Consider the following 19,544-nt stretch of genomic DNA (forward strand, 5'->3'; position numbering starts at 1 on the left):
TCCTGGTACCTCCCATCATTCACACATGTGATTGTTTTATCTATCACAGTTTCATTTTGTTACCCTCTCTGATGTACTGAATGTTCACGAACACATCTTGTTATTCCAACTTTATGTGCTTGTTAACTGAATGCTGTACCCAGAAGCTAGACTGCTGGTATTTGATGCATTCCAAATAATCAACAATTACAATCTGATGAAAACATGCTACACTTTGCATATTTTTCCATCTTTGAAATGGCCTAGGCTCGCTGGCTTGGAAACCACTGTCCTAGTACTGGGACGCATTGCTTAGGTTTATTTTCTTATATACTGAGTGCACCAGTACGAGGTACCCTGCTTCAAAGCGCAACAGACAGACAAACAAATCAGAAAAAAAACATAAAAGACCAATAAAGAAATAAAAATAGAAATTTTATAAGTACAATTAAGGAAGGGGCGTGGCCAAGCAGGCTACGATGGCAGACATGTCCCGCTGAGGTTCCGCAATCGGGCGCACATATTGCCCGTTTCCAGGCGTCCCTGTGACCAGCAAGGACACCGGTTGGGTGTCGGAACATTCACAACATGAAGGATTTCCAAGAAACAGTACCTAGAGGCGCTCCCTGCACCAAAAGACGAAGACGACAAGGAAACCGGACCGGTAGGCTCCCGGCAGCAAAATGCCCCCCGCGGACTTCTGACCACGAACTCTGGGAGTCCGGACCGGTGCCCCGGGCCGCATATCAAAAGCCACATCTGAACACATAAGTGCGGGCACAACAAGTGAGCAGAGGCTTCCCGATACCTCCACAGCCCACCTGGAACCCTGAGGAGTGCTTGCGGAGGCGGGCGACGGCGGCGGAGATTGGTGACGGCCCGCCATTTTGGCTGTTGTGGTCTTTGCGCCTTAGCTCCAAGCCCAGCAACTCCATTGAACGCAGTCGCAGCACCACATGTTGCTTGACGGCAACTCCTGCACCTGAGGATTGCTCATTGGCTCCAACATCGCGGGGAAACACGAGATAACCCCTGTTCGGCCAAGAATGCCTGACCACAAAATGGCGCCAAGCACTGAACAGGGCCGACTGAGCCGATTCTGAACACCTGGACACTCCTGGGAGAGCGCGGCATCACTGAGAGAAAGGTGAGCAACGGATTGCACATAATCAGGGGCACAAAGAGACTTACTCACCCTGCTGAAAAGACAACGGTTCCACAAGGGTGGCAGCCTGACCCTACAGTGGCTGCCCTGTAATCCCGACCCTCCCGGTTCAGATCTCTTCGCTGGGGTACTGGAGACACGCGAACTAGCTCATTGACCACCTGGGATCTCTCCAAAGACTGACTCCCCGTGAGACCCCCCCCCCCCGCAGCGACAAAGTGTCAAGATCAACACTGAGGTGACCAGAGGTCCCCCGGCACTTCCAGACGCCCATCGAATGGCTGTGCGCTCCCTCCTCCGTCAGGTGGGTGCCACTCCTCCGTCAATATCATACAACCCAACATACGTGGAGTGGGCACCACACCACCTAACACTCCTTCAGTCGCCCCAACAATGGGGAAACCGAGAGCATTGCAGCACACCGCGGTGCCCATGACCGCCCCAGAGAACATGCCAAAGACCCAGTTATGGGCCTTAACCACAGCACCTCCACCCGACCTGTCCATCTCGGACAAATTGGACAAGGTCTTAGCCACCATCGAACTCTCTGGGTTGTCCATGGAAGCGCGACTCGGCACCCTCGCTACGGACGTCAACCTAATCCGAGAAGACCCCCGTAAATTGGCAGACAAAGTGAGGGAAGATGAGAAGACACTAGCGGACATGCAACCTACCATCAAGGCACACCAGAAGACACTGCAAGATGTCCTGAGCAGCCTATCCACTGTGGAGGAACGCGCAAATGATTTAGAGGGACGCTCGAGTCGCTGCAACATCCGCTTACTGGGTCGCCCGGAGGGAATTGAAGGCGCAAACCTGTTGGAGTTTCTAGAAGCATGGGTGAAAACCTTCACCCCCACGTCTGACCGAACCGCATTCTTCTCCAGTGAACGCGCTCACAGAGGCCCAGCCAATAAATCTCCCCTGGGATCAGTTCCCAAACCATTGCTGGCGAAATTCTTACATTTCCAAGACAGGGACGCCGAGCTTCGAGCGGCCAGACAAGTGGCCCCCCAACGGGTGGAGAATAAACAGATAATGATTTTTCCTGATTACGCGCGAACAATGCAGAAACAAAGGTCTTCATTTCTGGAAGTAAAACGTCAATTGCGAGCGAACAATATCCAATATTCCTTGCTCTTCCCAGCTCGCCTCAAGATACTTTTCAATGGTTCCGCTATCTTTTTTGCAAACGCCAAGGAAGCGCATGAATGGGCTGGTCAACACTGCGCGCAGCAACCCAGAACAGAGACACCACTAGGCTCATCCTTCAAAGCGCCACGCACCAGGCGACGTAACCCGAAACAGCAACGTGACGGACCAAACAAAGTTATTGGCACACAAGACTTTCCGGACCTGGAGCAAATTATGAAGGAAAGACGGGAGGTTTTGCAGGCGGTGATTGACCTGCAGGCTTCCCTAAGTGCGGAGGACATGATCGACCCCCACACATTTTTTCACCGGATGGAGAAGATGACAGCGACGGCGCACTATCTGGGGCGGACTCGGTCACACCTCCACTGGTCACCCCTCAGACAGCAGATGCCATATTGGATGGACAATCGTCTAACCCCCCGCTATGAGACGATCCAGTGGAAAATACAGTAAGAACTCGCCCCACCCAGGCACACCCATTGAGCGCACATGACTCCGATAAACAGAGTTATAAGACCTCACTCAGGTCCTACAAAGCATTAGTAATTGCAGAGAAAAGTAAATACTTTAAAGCCCAGATTGACTCAGCTAAATACTCTTCTAAAGAGCTATTTACAGTTATAAATAAATTAACAGTCCCTAGGGCTCTAAATAAACTGGGCTGTCAACAATTTGTGGATGACGTGGCGTCCAATTTTAAAATCAAAGTATTGGACATTGTCCATAATCTTAAAGATGGCTTAAGTGCTCAGCCGGCTTCTAACATGCAGGCGATAGTTGCCGACACGAGCAGATTCCTAGAGTTTTCCCCTGTGTCAATTGACACAGTGAGTCACTACATTCTGGCCTCTAAATCGGGCTCTCCTTTGGATCCCTGCTCGTCAGGTTTTTTGATAGAGCTGGTAGAACTGGTGAGTCCTGTGTAGACAGACATCTTTAATAATATGTTTTCCTCAGGAACTTTTCCCACCATTTATTAAGAGACTTCCGTTCTCCCGCTTCTCAAAAAACCCTCTTTAGATGCTTCCATGACTTCAAACTATCGCCCCATTGCACACCTTCCTCTTCCAGCCAAAATTGTGGACAAGATTAGGAACATCCAACTGTCCCAGTTCATTGATGACAACGGGCTGTTGGACCACTCTGTTTGGCTTCCGCAAGGAACACAGTACCGAGACGGCCCTCATTAAGGTGACCGAAGAAATTAGAGCAGTCATGGATGGTGGTGGCACAGCGGCATTAATATTACTTGACCTCTCTGCCACATTTGACACCGTTGATCATACTCTCCTGACTCGCCGACTAAAAACTCTTGGTGTGGATGGCATGGCGTTGGCCTTGCTGTCCTCCTTTTTACAGGAGAGTAGATCAACGGTGTCACTTGACGGGTTTAATTCGGAACCCTATGTGCTGCCTTGTGGGGTTCCGCAGGGTAGTTCATTGAGCACCCTGCTGTTCAACGTCTATGTTACTGAGCTTGTATCTCGTCAGGGACTACGGCTTCTCATTAACATCATATGCAGATGACTCGCAGATTGTGGTTGCAGCTCATAAGAAACAGAGCTCCCCTGCTGGGCAGTTTTATAACTGCATGGCCGCCATTAACATCTGAATGAGAAGTCACTGCCTTAAATTAAATTCTGAGAAGACGGAAGTGTTGATTTTTGGCAACTTGCAACCTTCCTGGAGTAAGCTCTGGTGGCCTGTGCAAATGGGCTTCCCGCCAGTCCCTACGGCAAAGACCAAAAACCTGGGTATTTTGATAGACAATAGGCTTACATTTATTCCTCAAACAAATGCCATCGTGTCTGCCTCTCACTTCCTGATAAAAAAAATCAGGAAGGTATCCCTATATTTCGGAGGAAACCAGGAAAGTGGTCATCACTTCTCTGATACAGTCCAAGTTGGTTTACTGCAACGGGCTGTATTTGAACGCCCAAACGCAGTGCCTGAGAAAACTTCAGGCTGTCCAAAACTCGGCGGCTCATTTACTGCGGAGTCTACCCCGGTACAAATCTATCTCAGAAGAGATTCGGAAGCTTCATTGGCTCCCAGTGATGCAGCGTATCAAATTTAAAGCACTCTGTGTGGCTTTTAAAGCTTTGCCACAGAAGGGTCCCTGTTCATGAGGGAGCTCTTTGCTTGGTATCAGCCAGGCAGATCTCTCCGTTCCTCAGGGGCAAAATTCCTTGCAGTGCCAAAGATTCAAACTCTGCATTGGGGAGGACGGAGTTTCCAACACAGCACCTCTAAGTTGTGGAACCTGCTGCCACTAGAAATTAGGAAGGCTAGCTCTCTTATGGGCTTTAGAAAAAAATCTGAAAACCTGGTTGTTTCAGTGAGGGGGCTGGCGGGGTGTCTGTTCATGGTTCTAGCGCGAGACACCATTTTTGGTATTCGGGCACTTTATACATTTCATTATCATCATTATCACTCTGCATTGACACGGCCTGACATGTCTCAGGCGACGCACTATGATCCTACTAAAGCCCGATAAACCTCCTTCCTAGCACACATGCACCGCCACCCCCATTGCATATTATTGTACTCCCCCCCCCCCCCCCCGTTTTTTCGAGGGGGCCGGTGTTGACGCATCGTCACCAACTATGGGTCCTCAGTATTGGGACTGTTTCCTGACCCCACTGTTTATTACCCATGTTCAGAAATATCCTGTCCCCTCATGGAACTTCATACACCAGGGTACCTTCAAAGTACATAGAGGCGACATTGTATGTCACATAGGTGCATCATACCACTGGGGGATCATTGGCCACCACACCCCGGAGGATATCAGCCACGTCAGCGCGCGATAACAACCATACATGGGTAAGACAAGACAGAACTCGGACATTAGTATCCTCACGCTCAATGCTAGCGGCCTGCACACACCGAGCAAACGCTATGCGGTATACTCATATACAAAGCGCCAGAATGCGCGGATCGTATTTCTACAGGAGACGCACCTCACTTTGGCGGAAGTGGGCAAACTACAGGCCAAATGGCGCGGAACCATATGTGCCACGTCATACTCGGCATTCACCCGCGGGGCACTGATTTGGGTTGATCAGGGATCCCATTCCAAGAAATCAGACAAGTGGTAGACAAAGAAGGTAGATAGGCCCCGTTAGAGGGAATCCTAGATGGGCAGGCAGTACTACTTGGTAGCATATACGCCCCAAATGTCGAACAGGATAAATTCTGGGTCCGCCTCACAATGGGTTTTGCCCAATTCGCCCATACACCATGGATCTTAAGGGAGGGGGGTGTGGCGGAACGGACTACAACTGTATACTGGACCCCAGTTTGGACCGATCCCACCTCCCTCTCGCGCACTCCTCCACATTTAGGCAAATTGAACGGTTTAAGGCATGGGTCACACAATGGACACTCACAGACGCATGGAGACTGCAACACCCACAGACTCGACTGTACTCGTTCCATTCAATCCCACATAACCTACGGGTCAGTTTAGATAGATTCTTATGCTTGGTGGCGCTACTCCCCAAATGCCACCACTCTGAGTACATGGGAAGGATTGTCTCTGACCATGACGCACATGTCCTGAGACTTAATTGGAGACATCCACACCCCCCCGTCCCCATATGGCGACTACCACGGCACTGCCTAACAGGCCAAACCTTCACACACGAACAGGGACTAAGTATCCAAGACTACTTCGCCTACAACGCCGGGACAGCATCCTCAACATTAGCAGAGTGGGACACATTCAAGGTGGTGGCCCGGGGAGAATGCATTATAAAAAGAGCCGGGGTAAAGCGGACACTAGAACAAGCCCTTGCCAAAGACGAAACGCAACTTGCTACCGCTACTAAACGAGACGATGCCTCCAATCAAACGACGACACTAGTAGCTAACGCCAAGACAGAGTACCAAGCAGCCTGTGCAGACCTCCAGCGATACAACTTTAGAACATAAGCGACCCGGATGCACAAAGTTTGGCATGGTTAGCAAAACAAGACACTGACGCCCGGCCCAGCACCGAAATAATAGACCCCCTCGGAAATCTTGTACGGTCCCAAGATGAGTTCCTTCTGGCGTTTCATCAATACTACTCTGCAGTTTATCGTAATCCAGCTCTGACTGAGCAGGGCATACCAGACCAATTTCTAGACCCTCTTACGAGCCCCAAAATTTCGGAGGCAGACAGGACAACATTACATGCGAGATACAATCTACCTACATTACGCAAGCCCTTCACTCCCTAGCTCGCAATAAGGCTCCGGGTTCCCCCTAGAATATACCACCTTCTCCCCCTTACTGGTCCCCCGATTGGTGGCAATGTTCGCAGTCGCATTGGAGACAGGACAATTGCCAAGATTCCTTAGAAAGTCCGTTATTGTGACTTTCCTGAAGCCAAACCGTGACCCTCAGCAAATGGCCTCCTACCGTCCCATCACACTTCTGTCCGCCGACTGTAAGATACTAGGAAAGATACTAGCGGACAGATACTCACAAATCATACGATCATTGGTACACCCAGAACAATGCGGTTTTGTCCCAGCCAGGAACACACCCCAAAATATATGCCGACTATTCCATGTTCAAGATCAAGTCGGTGACGAGTTCCCTTGGGCGGCCTGCCTGATCCTGGACCTCGGGAAGGCCTTTGATACCCTTACATGGCAATTCCTCTTCTCGGTCCTACAACGAGCGGGACAGGGCCCCACTCTCATAGCGTATACGCGGCTCTTGAACACCAAACTCACCTCACGCGTTCCCATCGGGCGGTACATCTCTTAAGAGTTCGTGGTCCAGAGAGGCACGATGCAGGGCTGCCAGCTCTCGCCCTAGCTCGTTGCACGGTAGAACCCCTAGCCATACGGCTGCGCCAGGAGGGACAGCAATGGGGCATTCCACTCGCGGAAACCGTGCACAGTGTATCCATGTACGCTGACGACCTCCTTCTATATGTTCGGAATATCACTCCAGATCTCACTCCCATCTGGGCAACGCTCACAGAATTCGCGGACGCCTCAGGGCTAACAGTGAATTGGCATAAATCCACGGTATACCCACTGCATCCGAACCTTCCCCCCAAGATGTTTGGATCTGGGATCAGAAAGTGGCCTGGAACGCAGAGGCCCCCCGATACCTCGGGATCCGTCTTTACCATTCTCCAACTGACATATTCGAGGGTAATCACTGTAGGGCATTGGCTGGTATCAGGACGGCGGCTGGATTTTGGCGGAATCTCTCGATGGCCCCGATCGGCCGGGAGGTTCTAGCCAATATGATAATAGTTCCGAGACTGCTGTACCATTTCACTAACCTACCAGTAATCCAGCCCAGAATCTTTTTCAGAGACCTAGACTCACTCCTCAGTTTGCTAATATGGTTAAAAAGCAGACAGAGGATAACATTAGCTAAGCTGAAACTACTCACTACACAAGGTAGACCAGGTGCCCCGTCCTTCGAATAATACTTCCTTGCGGCACAGCTGTAGGAGAGTAGGGTCTGCTATCCTATGGTCACTCCAATTTTTGCTTTTTGCTTCACTGGTTTTCGACTTACTGAGGCTGTGGGCCTGCTAATCAGACCCCCAGCCTGCTGTTCTCTCTCTAAATTTATAATACATGTGCTATAGGTACATACCACAATTGGAAATGGACTCCTTGTCAGCCCCTGTACCATGCACTATAGGTGCTCAGGGCATAGGTGCCACCAAGGCCTACCCGGGGCTGAAGCATAGCTTTTGCCACCCCTGGCTGGTTCTTAAATTGACACAACTGGCTGATCACTCAGCTGGGGCAAGTGGGTGTAATCACCCCTTGCTTAGATATAGTATACCTATATCTAAACCTATATCTGGACACATATATAGCCTGTAAGCCACTCCTATGGAAGGCCTCATCAATCCTGGAGGCAGAGTGCGTGGTTTTATGTGAGATGGTGCTCTGGCGTGAGCTGAGCCTGTCTGCAGCTGTCGGGAACAACTCCCTAAGCTGATCCGGGATAATGCCATACCATATACTCTTAAGCGCATTATAATCCTCGCGGTTATATAGCAACTTTGGTTTGGCTTTATCAAAACATGTCGTGTAAGGTGTCATACGAATTGGAATACTACCCCCTCGCCAGTTCTGGCGACGGGGGTAGCATTCCACCCTTCTAGAGGGAGAAGACATGTTACTTTACTGAAACGCGGTTGATTTAAAATGAGCCTCAGATCCACAAAATGGATGCCCCTGCCACAGACACGGGTCTGACCTCCTGCTGCTGACCGAAACCCGGCAGAGGAGGCCTGGACAAAGAGTTTCCTGTCACAGGGCGGTGTCAAACCACCCCAGACAGGAGATAGTGGATTGGAGTAGGGAGGTTTCAATGAAACCAGACACTGCCTGGGGAGCACAAGGCTGCCCCTTGCAGGATCCGGCCAAACCGGTTCTGGGGCCTCCCAGCCCCTGTCCCAGCGCGGCCAGGATCAAAGGAGAGGGGTGTAACCACCCCCTTCCTGGGTCCCACCCATAGGAGGGGACCTAGCAGGATGTCCAACCCCCTAGATTCGAATAAGAGGGGGAGCAGGCCCAACGGACCTCAGATCATCCTGAAGAAACATAAGAAACGAAATCTGGACCCTTCGACTTTCTACACGACGTGAGAAGACTGAAGAATCTCCCTTGTGGTCAAGGAGTGACCACCCTGTGCAAACAGGCACCATCCAGCCCTCGACCCTTGCTTTGTTGCAGTTCCCGCCGGAACTCGAGCGACAGAGATCGACGAGATCAAGCTTGCCTGCCTTCTACCTGCCCGATCCACAGTCCCTGCAGAGCTGAGACCCGTGGAGGCGACCGGAAGCGTGGGGCACGCCATCTTGAAAAGGCCACGAGACGCTGACCGTGCGGCCCACGAGTGACCCTCGAAGCTGTACACCGGGGTTTGAGAAGCCCCAGCCCCGAGCTCCACTTGCACCAAAGCTCACCCCTCCACACTCGCTGAGTGCTGCGTGGGGCCCTTCTGCTTGTGTGCGCTCGACGCGTTGGCCCGGTCACTTGCCAGCTGGCTTGTGGCCCCTGTGCCGACGAACTTTGAAATCCGACTTGCTTTTCTGGTTGCTCCAGATCTGCACCAGCTCCTGTGAAAAGGAGCACCCACTCTGACCCTCCCGGTTCGAGTGATAGGCAATCTCCCGGTTCCGCGTGGATTGCTTTTGCCAAGTGCTGTTTGCTACAATCTTCAAGCCGACGGTGCTGACGGCGAGAGCCTACGTGGGACAGATCGTGACCCGCTCCTGGACGTCGCAGATGCCCCAGAGCCCACGTGACAGCGGAGAGAAGCCTATCGACAACTGCCTGATTGCGCCCGACATTGCCTGGTTCCGTCCTGGTTCCACCCTGGTCACTGCTGAGTGACCCAGACTCTGTCCCCTCTGCTTTCAGGTACTTTTCTACATCGATCCACCCTTGGATCGCACCGGACACTTCTGCTTCACAGCGCCTGCAGCTGCAACAGCTCCAAGCACCAAGAACCTGCGTGACAGAACCCGACGCCACTTCGACCCTGTGCACCCACGGCCTGTGGGTGAGGTAACTTTGCAACGCCGGTGTCTTTACACTGGTACACACCTCTAGGGTCTGTGTCTAAAGTTTTGTGTTCCTAGGTTCAGCGGAAGTATCTTTTTATTCACTTTAATTGACTTTTACGCACCATTGACAGTGCATTGGTGCGCGCCGCACTTTCCGTGCTGCACCCGTCTCCTGTGGGCTACTCCCGACTTCTTCATTGCTTGTCCTGACTGCTCCCAGCGAATCTCTAGGCCCTAGGCCTAACCATTGTTCGTAAAGTGTTACTTATACCACTTTTTTGATATATGGTCTGAGTGGCCACCCGCCCTCATCCATAAACGTGCAACTTTATATGTGTAACAGTGCTTTTGATTTAACGCTTGTGCCCCTTTCCTCATAAAGAGTACTGGGGAGTAATTTAGAAATAAATACATATATTTTTATAATATATACTTGTGTGGTGTCCTTTCATTTGATTACAGGATTGTATGTGGTAAAACAGCTCGCTTAACACGACCTCTTAAGTTAAGCCTTTAAGGCTGCTTAGTCCATGCTACCACTAGGATAGCTTGTCTACAAGGTTGACTTACAACCTGACATCTTTGGGGTTTGTTTGGACTGATAACCAGTGGTTCCAGAATTGGAAACACTACCTATCAGGCCAACTTCTCACATTGGTGTGCAGCGGTGCGGATTTGAGCTTGCTGTTTGTTTTACCATTGCAATCTTTATCAAATTGAAAGATCACATCAAGTACCTCTAGGTACATATAAATCAAAAGCTTAGCATATTAAGTTCTACTGAACTTAGTAGTTGTAGATTAAAGGGATTAGCACACCCTGACTACAACTCACTAGCAAGGTACAGTAGGAAACCACTTAGTGTAGGTAAGTGCACCACTTACACCTCACTAGCAGTCATGTCTGATACAGGTAGAGCCTCAGGCTCTGCTCCTGTAGAAGTTGATCCTATAGGGACAACATCCAGATATGACAACCTTAGCCACAAAGACCTGAGTGCCTTGTGCACAGCCAGGGGGCTAAAAAAGGGCAGAGGCCCTACCATTCCTTCCCTAATAGCTCTCCTAGAAAAGGATGATCTAGATAAGGTGAGTCAGGCTCCCTTAGATTCAGGTGAAGGGATAAACTCCCCTGAGAATGAGAATCTTCCAGAAGAAGAGGAGGAGGAAGAGGAAGAGGAAGGCTCTGATGTAGAAGAGCCTGAAGATCAGGATCAGCAGGGAAACCAGGTACAGGTTGCCAGGCTTAACCAGGCCAACTTGGACCTACATGGGAATGGAGAGGGCCAGCACCACTCCAGATCTCATAACCAAATTCTCCCAGGTAATAGAAGGGAGAGATCTCTGTCAAGAGACTCTCACCTTTCTAGTGCCTCAAGAGAATCTCAAAGAGGAATGACTTCCTCCCAGAGAAAAGAGCATAGGGCCAGGATGAGGGCTGTCCAACTCCAGATAGAGAGGGAGGAGGTAGCTCTGGCTCAAGCTAAACTGACCTTAGCTCAAGCTAAACTTACCTTGGCTAGGGAACAGAAAATAAGTGGCTTAGATGCCACTGGTGGCAGCAAAGTTCCTAAAGAAAAAGACAGGGCCTATGACAATAGAAACCTGACAAAAATTGTGCCCCCCTACAAGGAAGGGGATGATATCCACAAATGGATGACTGCTCTTGAGAGGGCCTGCATGGTACAGCAGGTCCCTGAGGATCAGTGGGCAGCAATTTTATGGTACTCCTTTTCTGAGAAAGGGAGGGACAGGCTCCTCACTGTTAGACCTGAGGATGCCAAAAACTACTCTGTTCTGAAGAGTGCTCTTATTGAAGGGTTTGGCCTAACCACTGAGCAATACAGGTTGTTGTTCAGAGACACCCAAAAAGCACAGACTCAGGACTGGACTGATTTTGTAGATTGTGCCACTAAGGCTCTGGAGGGTTGGCTGCAGGGAAGTAAAGTTTCAGACTATACAGGATTGTACAATCTTATGATGAGAGAACAGATCCTTAATAACTGTCAGAACCAGCTGTTGCATCAATACCTTGTTGACTCTGATTTGACCTCTCCCCAAGAATTGGGAAAGAAGGCAGACAAATGGGTCAGAACAAGGATTAAGCAGAAAAACCAGAACCAAGGTGACCAGAAGAAAACAGACCAGAAGGGTGGGAATCAGAAAGATAAAGAAAAGGACCAGAAGTCTTCAGGCCCCCAAACTAGCAATAAGGAGGGGGGTTCCCAAAATGGAAACAAGAAAAAGAAGAACGATGGCCCAAAGAAACCTTGGTGTAATACCTGCAAATCAGTTTCACACTGGGGCAGTGAATGCACTAAGAAAAATCCAGTCCCCACCACTGCAGCTCCTAAAGCAACTGCACCCCCTAGTACAGTCAGCAGTGGTGGTACACAGCCAAAGGGTTTAGTAGGGTTGACCCTGGGTACTGAGGTGGAATCTGGCCTAGTCAGAATCCCCACACAGGCAGTTCTCCTATATGATGTGGACATATCTTTGCCCACTGCAGTAAGCCCCAGTAACCTGGGCAAATATAGGCAGACTCCCTTAATTAATGAGAAACTGGCTCAGGCCTACAGGGACACTTGTGCCAGTGTCACAATGGTGGCACCTGGCTTTGTGGACCCTGGACAAATTGTACTAGGTGAAAGTTACCTAGTGACCAATGCAAGCAACTCCACTACTTCCCATAGTGTGGCTGTTGTGAACTTCTCCTGGGGAGGGGTAGATGGCCTAAAGAAAGTTGTTGTGAGTGCAGACCTCCCAGTAGACTGTCTGTTAGGCAATGATCTTGAAAGCTCAGTTTGGTCAGAAGTGGAGTACAGGACTCATGCAGAAATGCTAGGGATTTCAGCTCATGTCCTTGCAGTGACAAGGTCTCAGGCTAAGAAGTGCCTTCCTGAACCAGTGGTGGATCTTGAAACAATAGACCAACCACAACCCAAGAGAAGGAGCAAGAGGGTTAAGGCTGTGCCTTCCCACTTGCCCCAGGTTGAGGATCAGGTTTCACAGGAAACTGATTCTGCAGTCCAAGAGGAGACTGTCTCTGAGGAGCTTGAACCTGATCAGGTTGAGTTTCTGGGGACAGGGGGACCCTCAAGGGCAGACCTGGGGCAGGCCCAATTAGATTGCCCTTCACTTGAACCCCTCAGACAGCAAGCTGCTGCTGAGGCTGCAGGGAATGCTCAAGGTACCCATAAAGTGTATTGGGATGAAGGACTCCTTTATTCAGAGGCTAGAGACCCCAAGCCTGGCACAACCAGGAGGTTGGTTATACCTTTGAAGTTTAGGGGCTTCCTTCTTACCTTGGCCCATGATATTCCCCTTGCAGGACACCTAGGCCAGAATAAGACTTGGGACAGGCTTGTTCCACACTTTCACTGGCCTCACATGTCAGAAAATGTCAAGGAGTTTTGTCGCTCCTGTGTCACTTGCCAAGCCAGTGGTAAGTCAGGTGGCACAACAAAGGCCCCCCTGATACCACTACCTGTGGTGGGGGTACCCTTTGAAAGAGTTGGAATAGACATTGTGGGTCCCATGGATCCTCAAACAGCATCTGGGCACAGATTTATACTGGTGGTAGTGGATCATGCCACCAGGTACCCAGAAGCAATTCCCCTGAGGACCACCACAGCTCCTGTGGTGGCAAAAGCCCTCATTGCAGTTTTCTCAAGAGTGGGCTTTCCAAAGGAGGTTCTTTCAGACAGAGGTACTAACTTCATGTCTGGATACTTAAAAGCAATGTGGAAAGAGTGTGGAGTAAACTATAAGTTTACCACACCCTACCATCCACAGTGCAATGGGCTTGTGGAAAGGTTCAACAAGACCCTAAAGGGAATGATAAAAGGGTTACCAGAGAAGCTTAGGCGGAAATGGGACATCCTTTTACCCTGCTTGCTCTTTGCTTACAGAGAGGTCCCACAGAAGGGGGTTGGCTACAGCCCTTTTGAACTTTTGTTTGGCCACCCTGTAAGAGGTCCATTGAGTTTGGTGAAGGAAGGATGGGAGTTACCTCTCAAAAAGCCTAAACTAGACATTGTGGATTATGTACTTGGTCTCCGCTCCCGGATGGCTGAATACATGGAGAGAGCATCCAAAAACCTTGAGGCCAGTCAGGAATTACAGAAAGCCTGGCATGACCAAAAGGCTGTTCTGGTTGAGTACCAGCCAGGGCAGAAGGTGTGGGTGTTGGACCCAGTGGGGCCAGCAGCTCTCCAGGACCAATGGACTGGACCCTACCCTATCATTGAAAAGAAGGGAGAAGTCACCTACCTGGTTGACTTTGGCACCCCTAGGAGCCCCCACAGGGTGCTCCATGTCAATCGTTTGAAAGCATTTGTTGACAGGGAGGACATGAGTCTCCTCATGGCCACAGATGGGGAACAGGAGGAAGAGAGTGACCCTCTCCCAGACCTGCTTTCCCAGAACCCTGATGATGGTTCAGTTGATGGAGTAGCCTTGGCAGGCAGCCTCACTGAGCAGCAACAGGTGGACTGCAGACAGGTGTTGCAGGCCCACAGACACTTGTTTTCACTCACACCCAGTCAGACTAACTGGTGCACCCATGAGGTGGATACTGGTGACAATCTGCCTGTGAAGAATAAGATCTACAGGCAACCTGACCATGTCAGGGATTGTATAAAGGCTGAGGTGCAAAAGATGTTGGAGCTTGGAGTGATTGAGCCATCAGAGAGCCCATGGGCTAGCCCAGTGGTCCTTGTGCCAAAACCTCATACCAAAGATGGGAAGAGAGAAATGAGGTTTTGTGTGGACTACAGAGGTCTCAATGCTGTCACTAGGACAGATGCTCATCCCATTCCAAGAGCAGATGAGCTCATTGATAAATTGGCTTCTGCCAAGTTTCTGAGCACATTTGATTTGACAGCTGGCTACTGGCAAATCAGACTAGCTGAAGAGTCAAAAGCCAAAACAGCATTCTCTACCCCTAGTGGACATTATCAGTTTGTGGTAATGCCCTTTGGTTTGAAGAATGCACCTGCCACTTTCCAAAGGTTGGTGAACCAAGTCCTTGCTGGGTTGGATGACTTTTGCGCAGCATATCTAGATGATATTGCTGTCTTTAGCTCCACCTGGGAGGATCACCTGATCCACCTGAAGAAGGTTCTGGAGGCCCTGCAAAAGGCAGGCCTTACTATCAAGGCTACTAAGTGCCAGATAGGGCAGAGCAAGGTTGTGTACTTGGGCCACCTAGTAGGTGGGGGTCAAGTTCAACCACTGGAGAGCAAGATCCAGACCATACAGGACTGGACTCCTCCAACTACCCAGACACAAGTCAGAGCCTTCTTGGGCCTGACTGGGTATTACAGAAAATTTGTAAAGAACTATGGGTCCATTGTGACACCATTGAATGACTTGACATCCAAGAAGATGCCCAAAAAGGTTCAGTGGACAGTTAGCTGTCAAAAGGCATTTGATGACCTGAAGAAGGCCATGTGCTCTGCACCTATCCTGAAGAGTCCTGACTACTCCAAACAGTTCATTGTACAGACAGATGCTTCTGAGTTGGGGGTGGGAGCTGTGCTTTCACAACTTAATCAAGATGGTCAAGACCAGCCCATTGCTTTTATTAGCAGAAGGCTGACCCCCAGGGAGAAACGTTGGTCAGCTATTGAGAGGGAGGCCTTTGCTGTGGTTTGGGCCCTGAAGAAGCTGAGGCCATACTTGTTTGGCACTCACTTCCTAATTCAGACAGACCATAAGCCCCTCTTGTGGCTAAATCAGATGAAGGGTGAAAATCCCAAACTGCTCAGGTGGTCCATTTCCCTACAGGGGATGGACTTTACAGTGGAGCACCGCCCAGGGACTGACCATGGTAATGCAGATGGTCTCTCCAGGTACTTCCACTTAGAACATGAAGACTTATCTGGTCAAGGTTAAGTTTAATGTCCCTGCGTTTGGGGGGGGGTTATGTAGGAGAGTAGGGTCTGCTATCCTATGGTCACCCCAATTTTTGCTTTTTGCTTCACTGGTTTTCGACTTACTGAGGCTGTGGGCCTGCTAATCAGACCCCCAGCCTGCTGTTCTCTCTCTAAATTTATAATACATGTGCTATAGGTACATACCACAATTGGAAATGGACTCCTTGTCAGCCCCTGTACCATGCACTATAGGTGCTCAGGGCATAGGTGCCACCAAGGCCTACCCGGGGCTGAAGCATAGCTTTTGCCACCCCTGGCTGGTTCTTAAATTGACACAACTGGCTGATCACTCAGCTGGGGCAAGTGGGTGTAATCACCCCTTGCTTAGATATAGTATACCTATATCTAAACCTATATCTGGACACATATATAGCCTGTAAGCCACTCCTATGGAAGGCCTCATCAATCCTGGAGGCAGAGTGCGTGGTTTTATGTGAGATGGTGCTCTGGCGTGAGCTGAGCCTGTCTGCAGCTGTCGGGAACAACTCCCTAAGCTGATCCGGGATAATGCCATACCATATACTCTTAAGCGCATTATAATCCTCGCGGTTATATAGCAACTTTGGTTTGGCTTTATCAAAACATGTCGTGTAAGGTGTCATACGAATTGGAATACTACCCCCTCGCCAGTTCTGGCGACGGGGGTAGCATTCCACCCTTCTAGAGGGAGAAGACATGTTACTTTACTGAAACGCGGTTGATTTAAAATGAGCCTCAGATCCACAAAATGGATGCCCCTGCCACAGACACGGGTCTGACCTCCTGCTGCTGACCGAAACCCGGCAGAGGAGGCCTGGACAAAGAGTTTCCTGTCACAGGGCGGTGTCAAACCACCCCAGACAGGAGATAGTGGATTGGAGTAGGGAGGTTTCAATGAAACCAGACACTGCCTGGGGAGCACAAGGCTGCCCCTTGCAGGATCCGGCCAAACCGGTTCTGGGGCCTCCCAGCCCCTGTCCCAGCGCGGCCAGGATCAAAGGAGAGGGGTGTAACCACCCCCTTCCTGGGTCCCACCCATAGGAGGGGACCTAGCAGGATGTCCAACCCCCTAGATTCGAATAAGAGGGGGAGCAGGCCCAACGGACCTCAGATCATCCTGAAGAAACATAAGAAACGAAATCTGGACCCTTCGACTTTCTACACGACGTGAGAAGACTGAAGAATCTCCCTTGTGGTCAAGGAGTGACCACCCTGTGCAAACAGGCACCATCCAGCCCTCGACCCTTGCTTTGTTGCAGTTCCCGCCGGAACTCGAGCGACAGAGATCGACGAGATCAAGCTTGCCTGCCTTCTACCTGCCCGATCCACAGTCCCTGCAGAGCTGAGACCCGTGGAGGCGACCGGAAGCGTGGGGCACGCCATCTTGAAAAGGCCACGAGACGCTGACCGTGCGGCCCACGAGTGACCCTCGAAGCTGTACACCGGGGTTTGAGAAGCCCCAGCCCCGAGCTCCACTTGCACCAAAGCTCACCCCTCCACACTCGCTGAGTGCTGCGTGGGGCCCTTCTGCTTGTGTGCGCTCGACGCGTTGGCCCGGTCACTTGCCAGCTGGCTTGTGGCCCCTGTGCCGACGAACTTTGAAATCCGACTTGCTTTTCTGGTTGCTCCAGATCTGCACCAGCTCCTGTGAAAAGGAGCACCCACTCTGACCCTCCCGGTTCGAGTGATAGGCAATCTCCCGGTTCCGCGTGGATTGCTTTTGCCAAGTGCTGTTTGCTACAATCTTCAAGCCGACGGTGCTGACGGCGAGAGCCTACGTGGGACAGATCGTGACCCGCTCCTGGACGTCGCAGATGCCCCAGAGCCCACGTGACAGCGGAGAGAAGCCTATCGACAACTGCCTGATTGCGCCCGACATTGCCTGGTTCCGTCCTGGTTCCACCCTGGTCACTGCTGAGTGACCCAGACTCTGTCCCCTCTGCTTTCAGGTACTTTTCTACATCGATCCACCCTTGGATCGCACCGGACACTTCTGCTTCACAGCGCCTGCAGCTGCAACAGCTCCAAGCACCAAGAACCTGCGTGACAGAACCCGACGCCACTTCGACCCTGTGCACCCACGGCCTGTGGGTGAGGTAACTTTGCAACGCCGGTGTCTTTACACTGGTACACACCTCTAGGGTCTGTGTCTAAAGTTTTGTGTTCCTAGGTTCAGCGGAAGTATCTTTTTATTCACTTTAATTGACTTTTACGCACCATTGACAGTGCATTGGTGCGCGCCGCACTTTCCGTGCTGCACCCGTCTCCTGTGGGCTACTCCCGACTTCTTCATTGCTTGTCCTGACTGCTCCCAGCGAATCTCTAGGCCCTAGGCCTAACCATTGTTCGTAAAGTGTTACTTATACCACTTTTTTGATATATGGTCTGAGTGGCCACCCGCCCTCATCCATAAACGTGCAACTTTATATGTGTAACAGTGCTTTTGATTTAACGCTTGTGCCCCTTTCCTCATAAAGAGTACTGGGGAGTAATTTAGAAATAAATACATATATTTTTATAATATATACTTGTGTGGTGTCCTTTCATTTGATTACAGGATTGTATGTGGTAAAACAGCTCGCTTAACACGACCTCTTAAGTTAAGCCTTTAAGGCTGCTTAGTCCATGCTACCACTAGGATAGCTTGTCTACAAGGTTGACTTACAACCTGACATCTTTGGGGTTTGTTTGGACTGATAACCAGTGGTTCCAGAATTGGAAACACTACCTATCAGGCCAACTTCTCACAACAGCTGCAGTGGCTATCCTACTGGATGGCAGGCAGACACTCAGGCGAGAAATGCGCCACAACCGCTCGGGTGCCCACTCCGAAATTACGCCGCCTATTAATGCCAGGAACTACACCAAGACGGACATACCACCTACAAGTAGGGGTGGCCTGTAAATGCATGCAAAGAATACATTGTATGTCACAAGGAAGACCCCCGTATTCACCCCTGCTGCCACTGGTCGGCTGGCCCAAACACGAACACTATTACACACCCAATGTACTCCGCACATGGAAGACCTGCGGTATCATCGAAGCAGAGTCGCTATTTGTGGGTGGACAACTTAGACCGTTCCAACAACTCAGACGACTACGATCTCCCCCCTGGCCAGTTTTTACTCCATCGCCAACTACTCAAAAGTTACAGACAGTACCACGACCTATCGCCGGGGGAACCAGCCGCACACCCTGTCATCCATACAATATTCTACATGTGGGTGGGGGCGACATCTAACCACGTGGCTATACAAAGCCATACAGGACCTCACAAACAGACCCCTAGAGACCCTACGGATCATCTGGGAGGGAAAAATAGGGCGCCCCCTGCATGAGAAGGAATGGGAGAGGGCACTTGAATTCCCCAAGAAGTCTCCAGAAACAACCGATTTAAAAATATACAATTCTATATCCTACACTGGGCATATTTGACACCGGCCCGCCTCCAAAGATTTTACCCTGATAGCCAATTCCTCTGCCCTAGATGTGACTCACAAGAAACAGATTTTTACCATATGTTCTGGAGCTGCCCAAATATACAAGCATACTGGCACAATATTCACAAATCTCTCTGAGAGCTCACACACCTGACCACCTGGGAATCCTGTGCCATGGGCATCTTCCGGAAGCAGAAGCAACACAAAGTACCCACCAGGTTTGTCTCACTGGCCATTTTACTGGCCAAACGGGGCATTTATTTATTTTTATTTATTTTCAAAGTTTTATATAGCGCGAACAAGATCTTTGCAGATATCAGAGCGCTTTACAGGACATGGGGTGA

At 50.4% G+C, this 19,544-nt stretch overlaps 1 protein-coding gene across 14 annotated transcripts in view; it reads right to left on the reverse strand.

The window, feature by feature from the left end:
• Nucleotides 1–19,544, reverse strand: part of UBR4 (ubiquitin protein ligase E3 component n-recognin 4) — a 1,723,360-nt gene that overhangs the window by 766,865 nt on the left and 936,951 nt on the right. The window lies entirely within an intron of this gene.

Source organism: Lissotriton vulgaris, chromosome 5 (genome assembly GCF_964263255.1).
Source record: "Lissotriton vulgaris chromosome 5, aLisVul1.2, whole genome shotgun sequence".
NCBI classification, from domain to species: Eukaryota; Metazoa; Chordata; class Amphibia; order Caudata; family Salamandridae; genus Lissotriton; species Lissotriton vulgaris.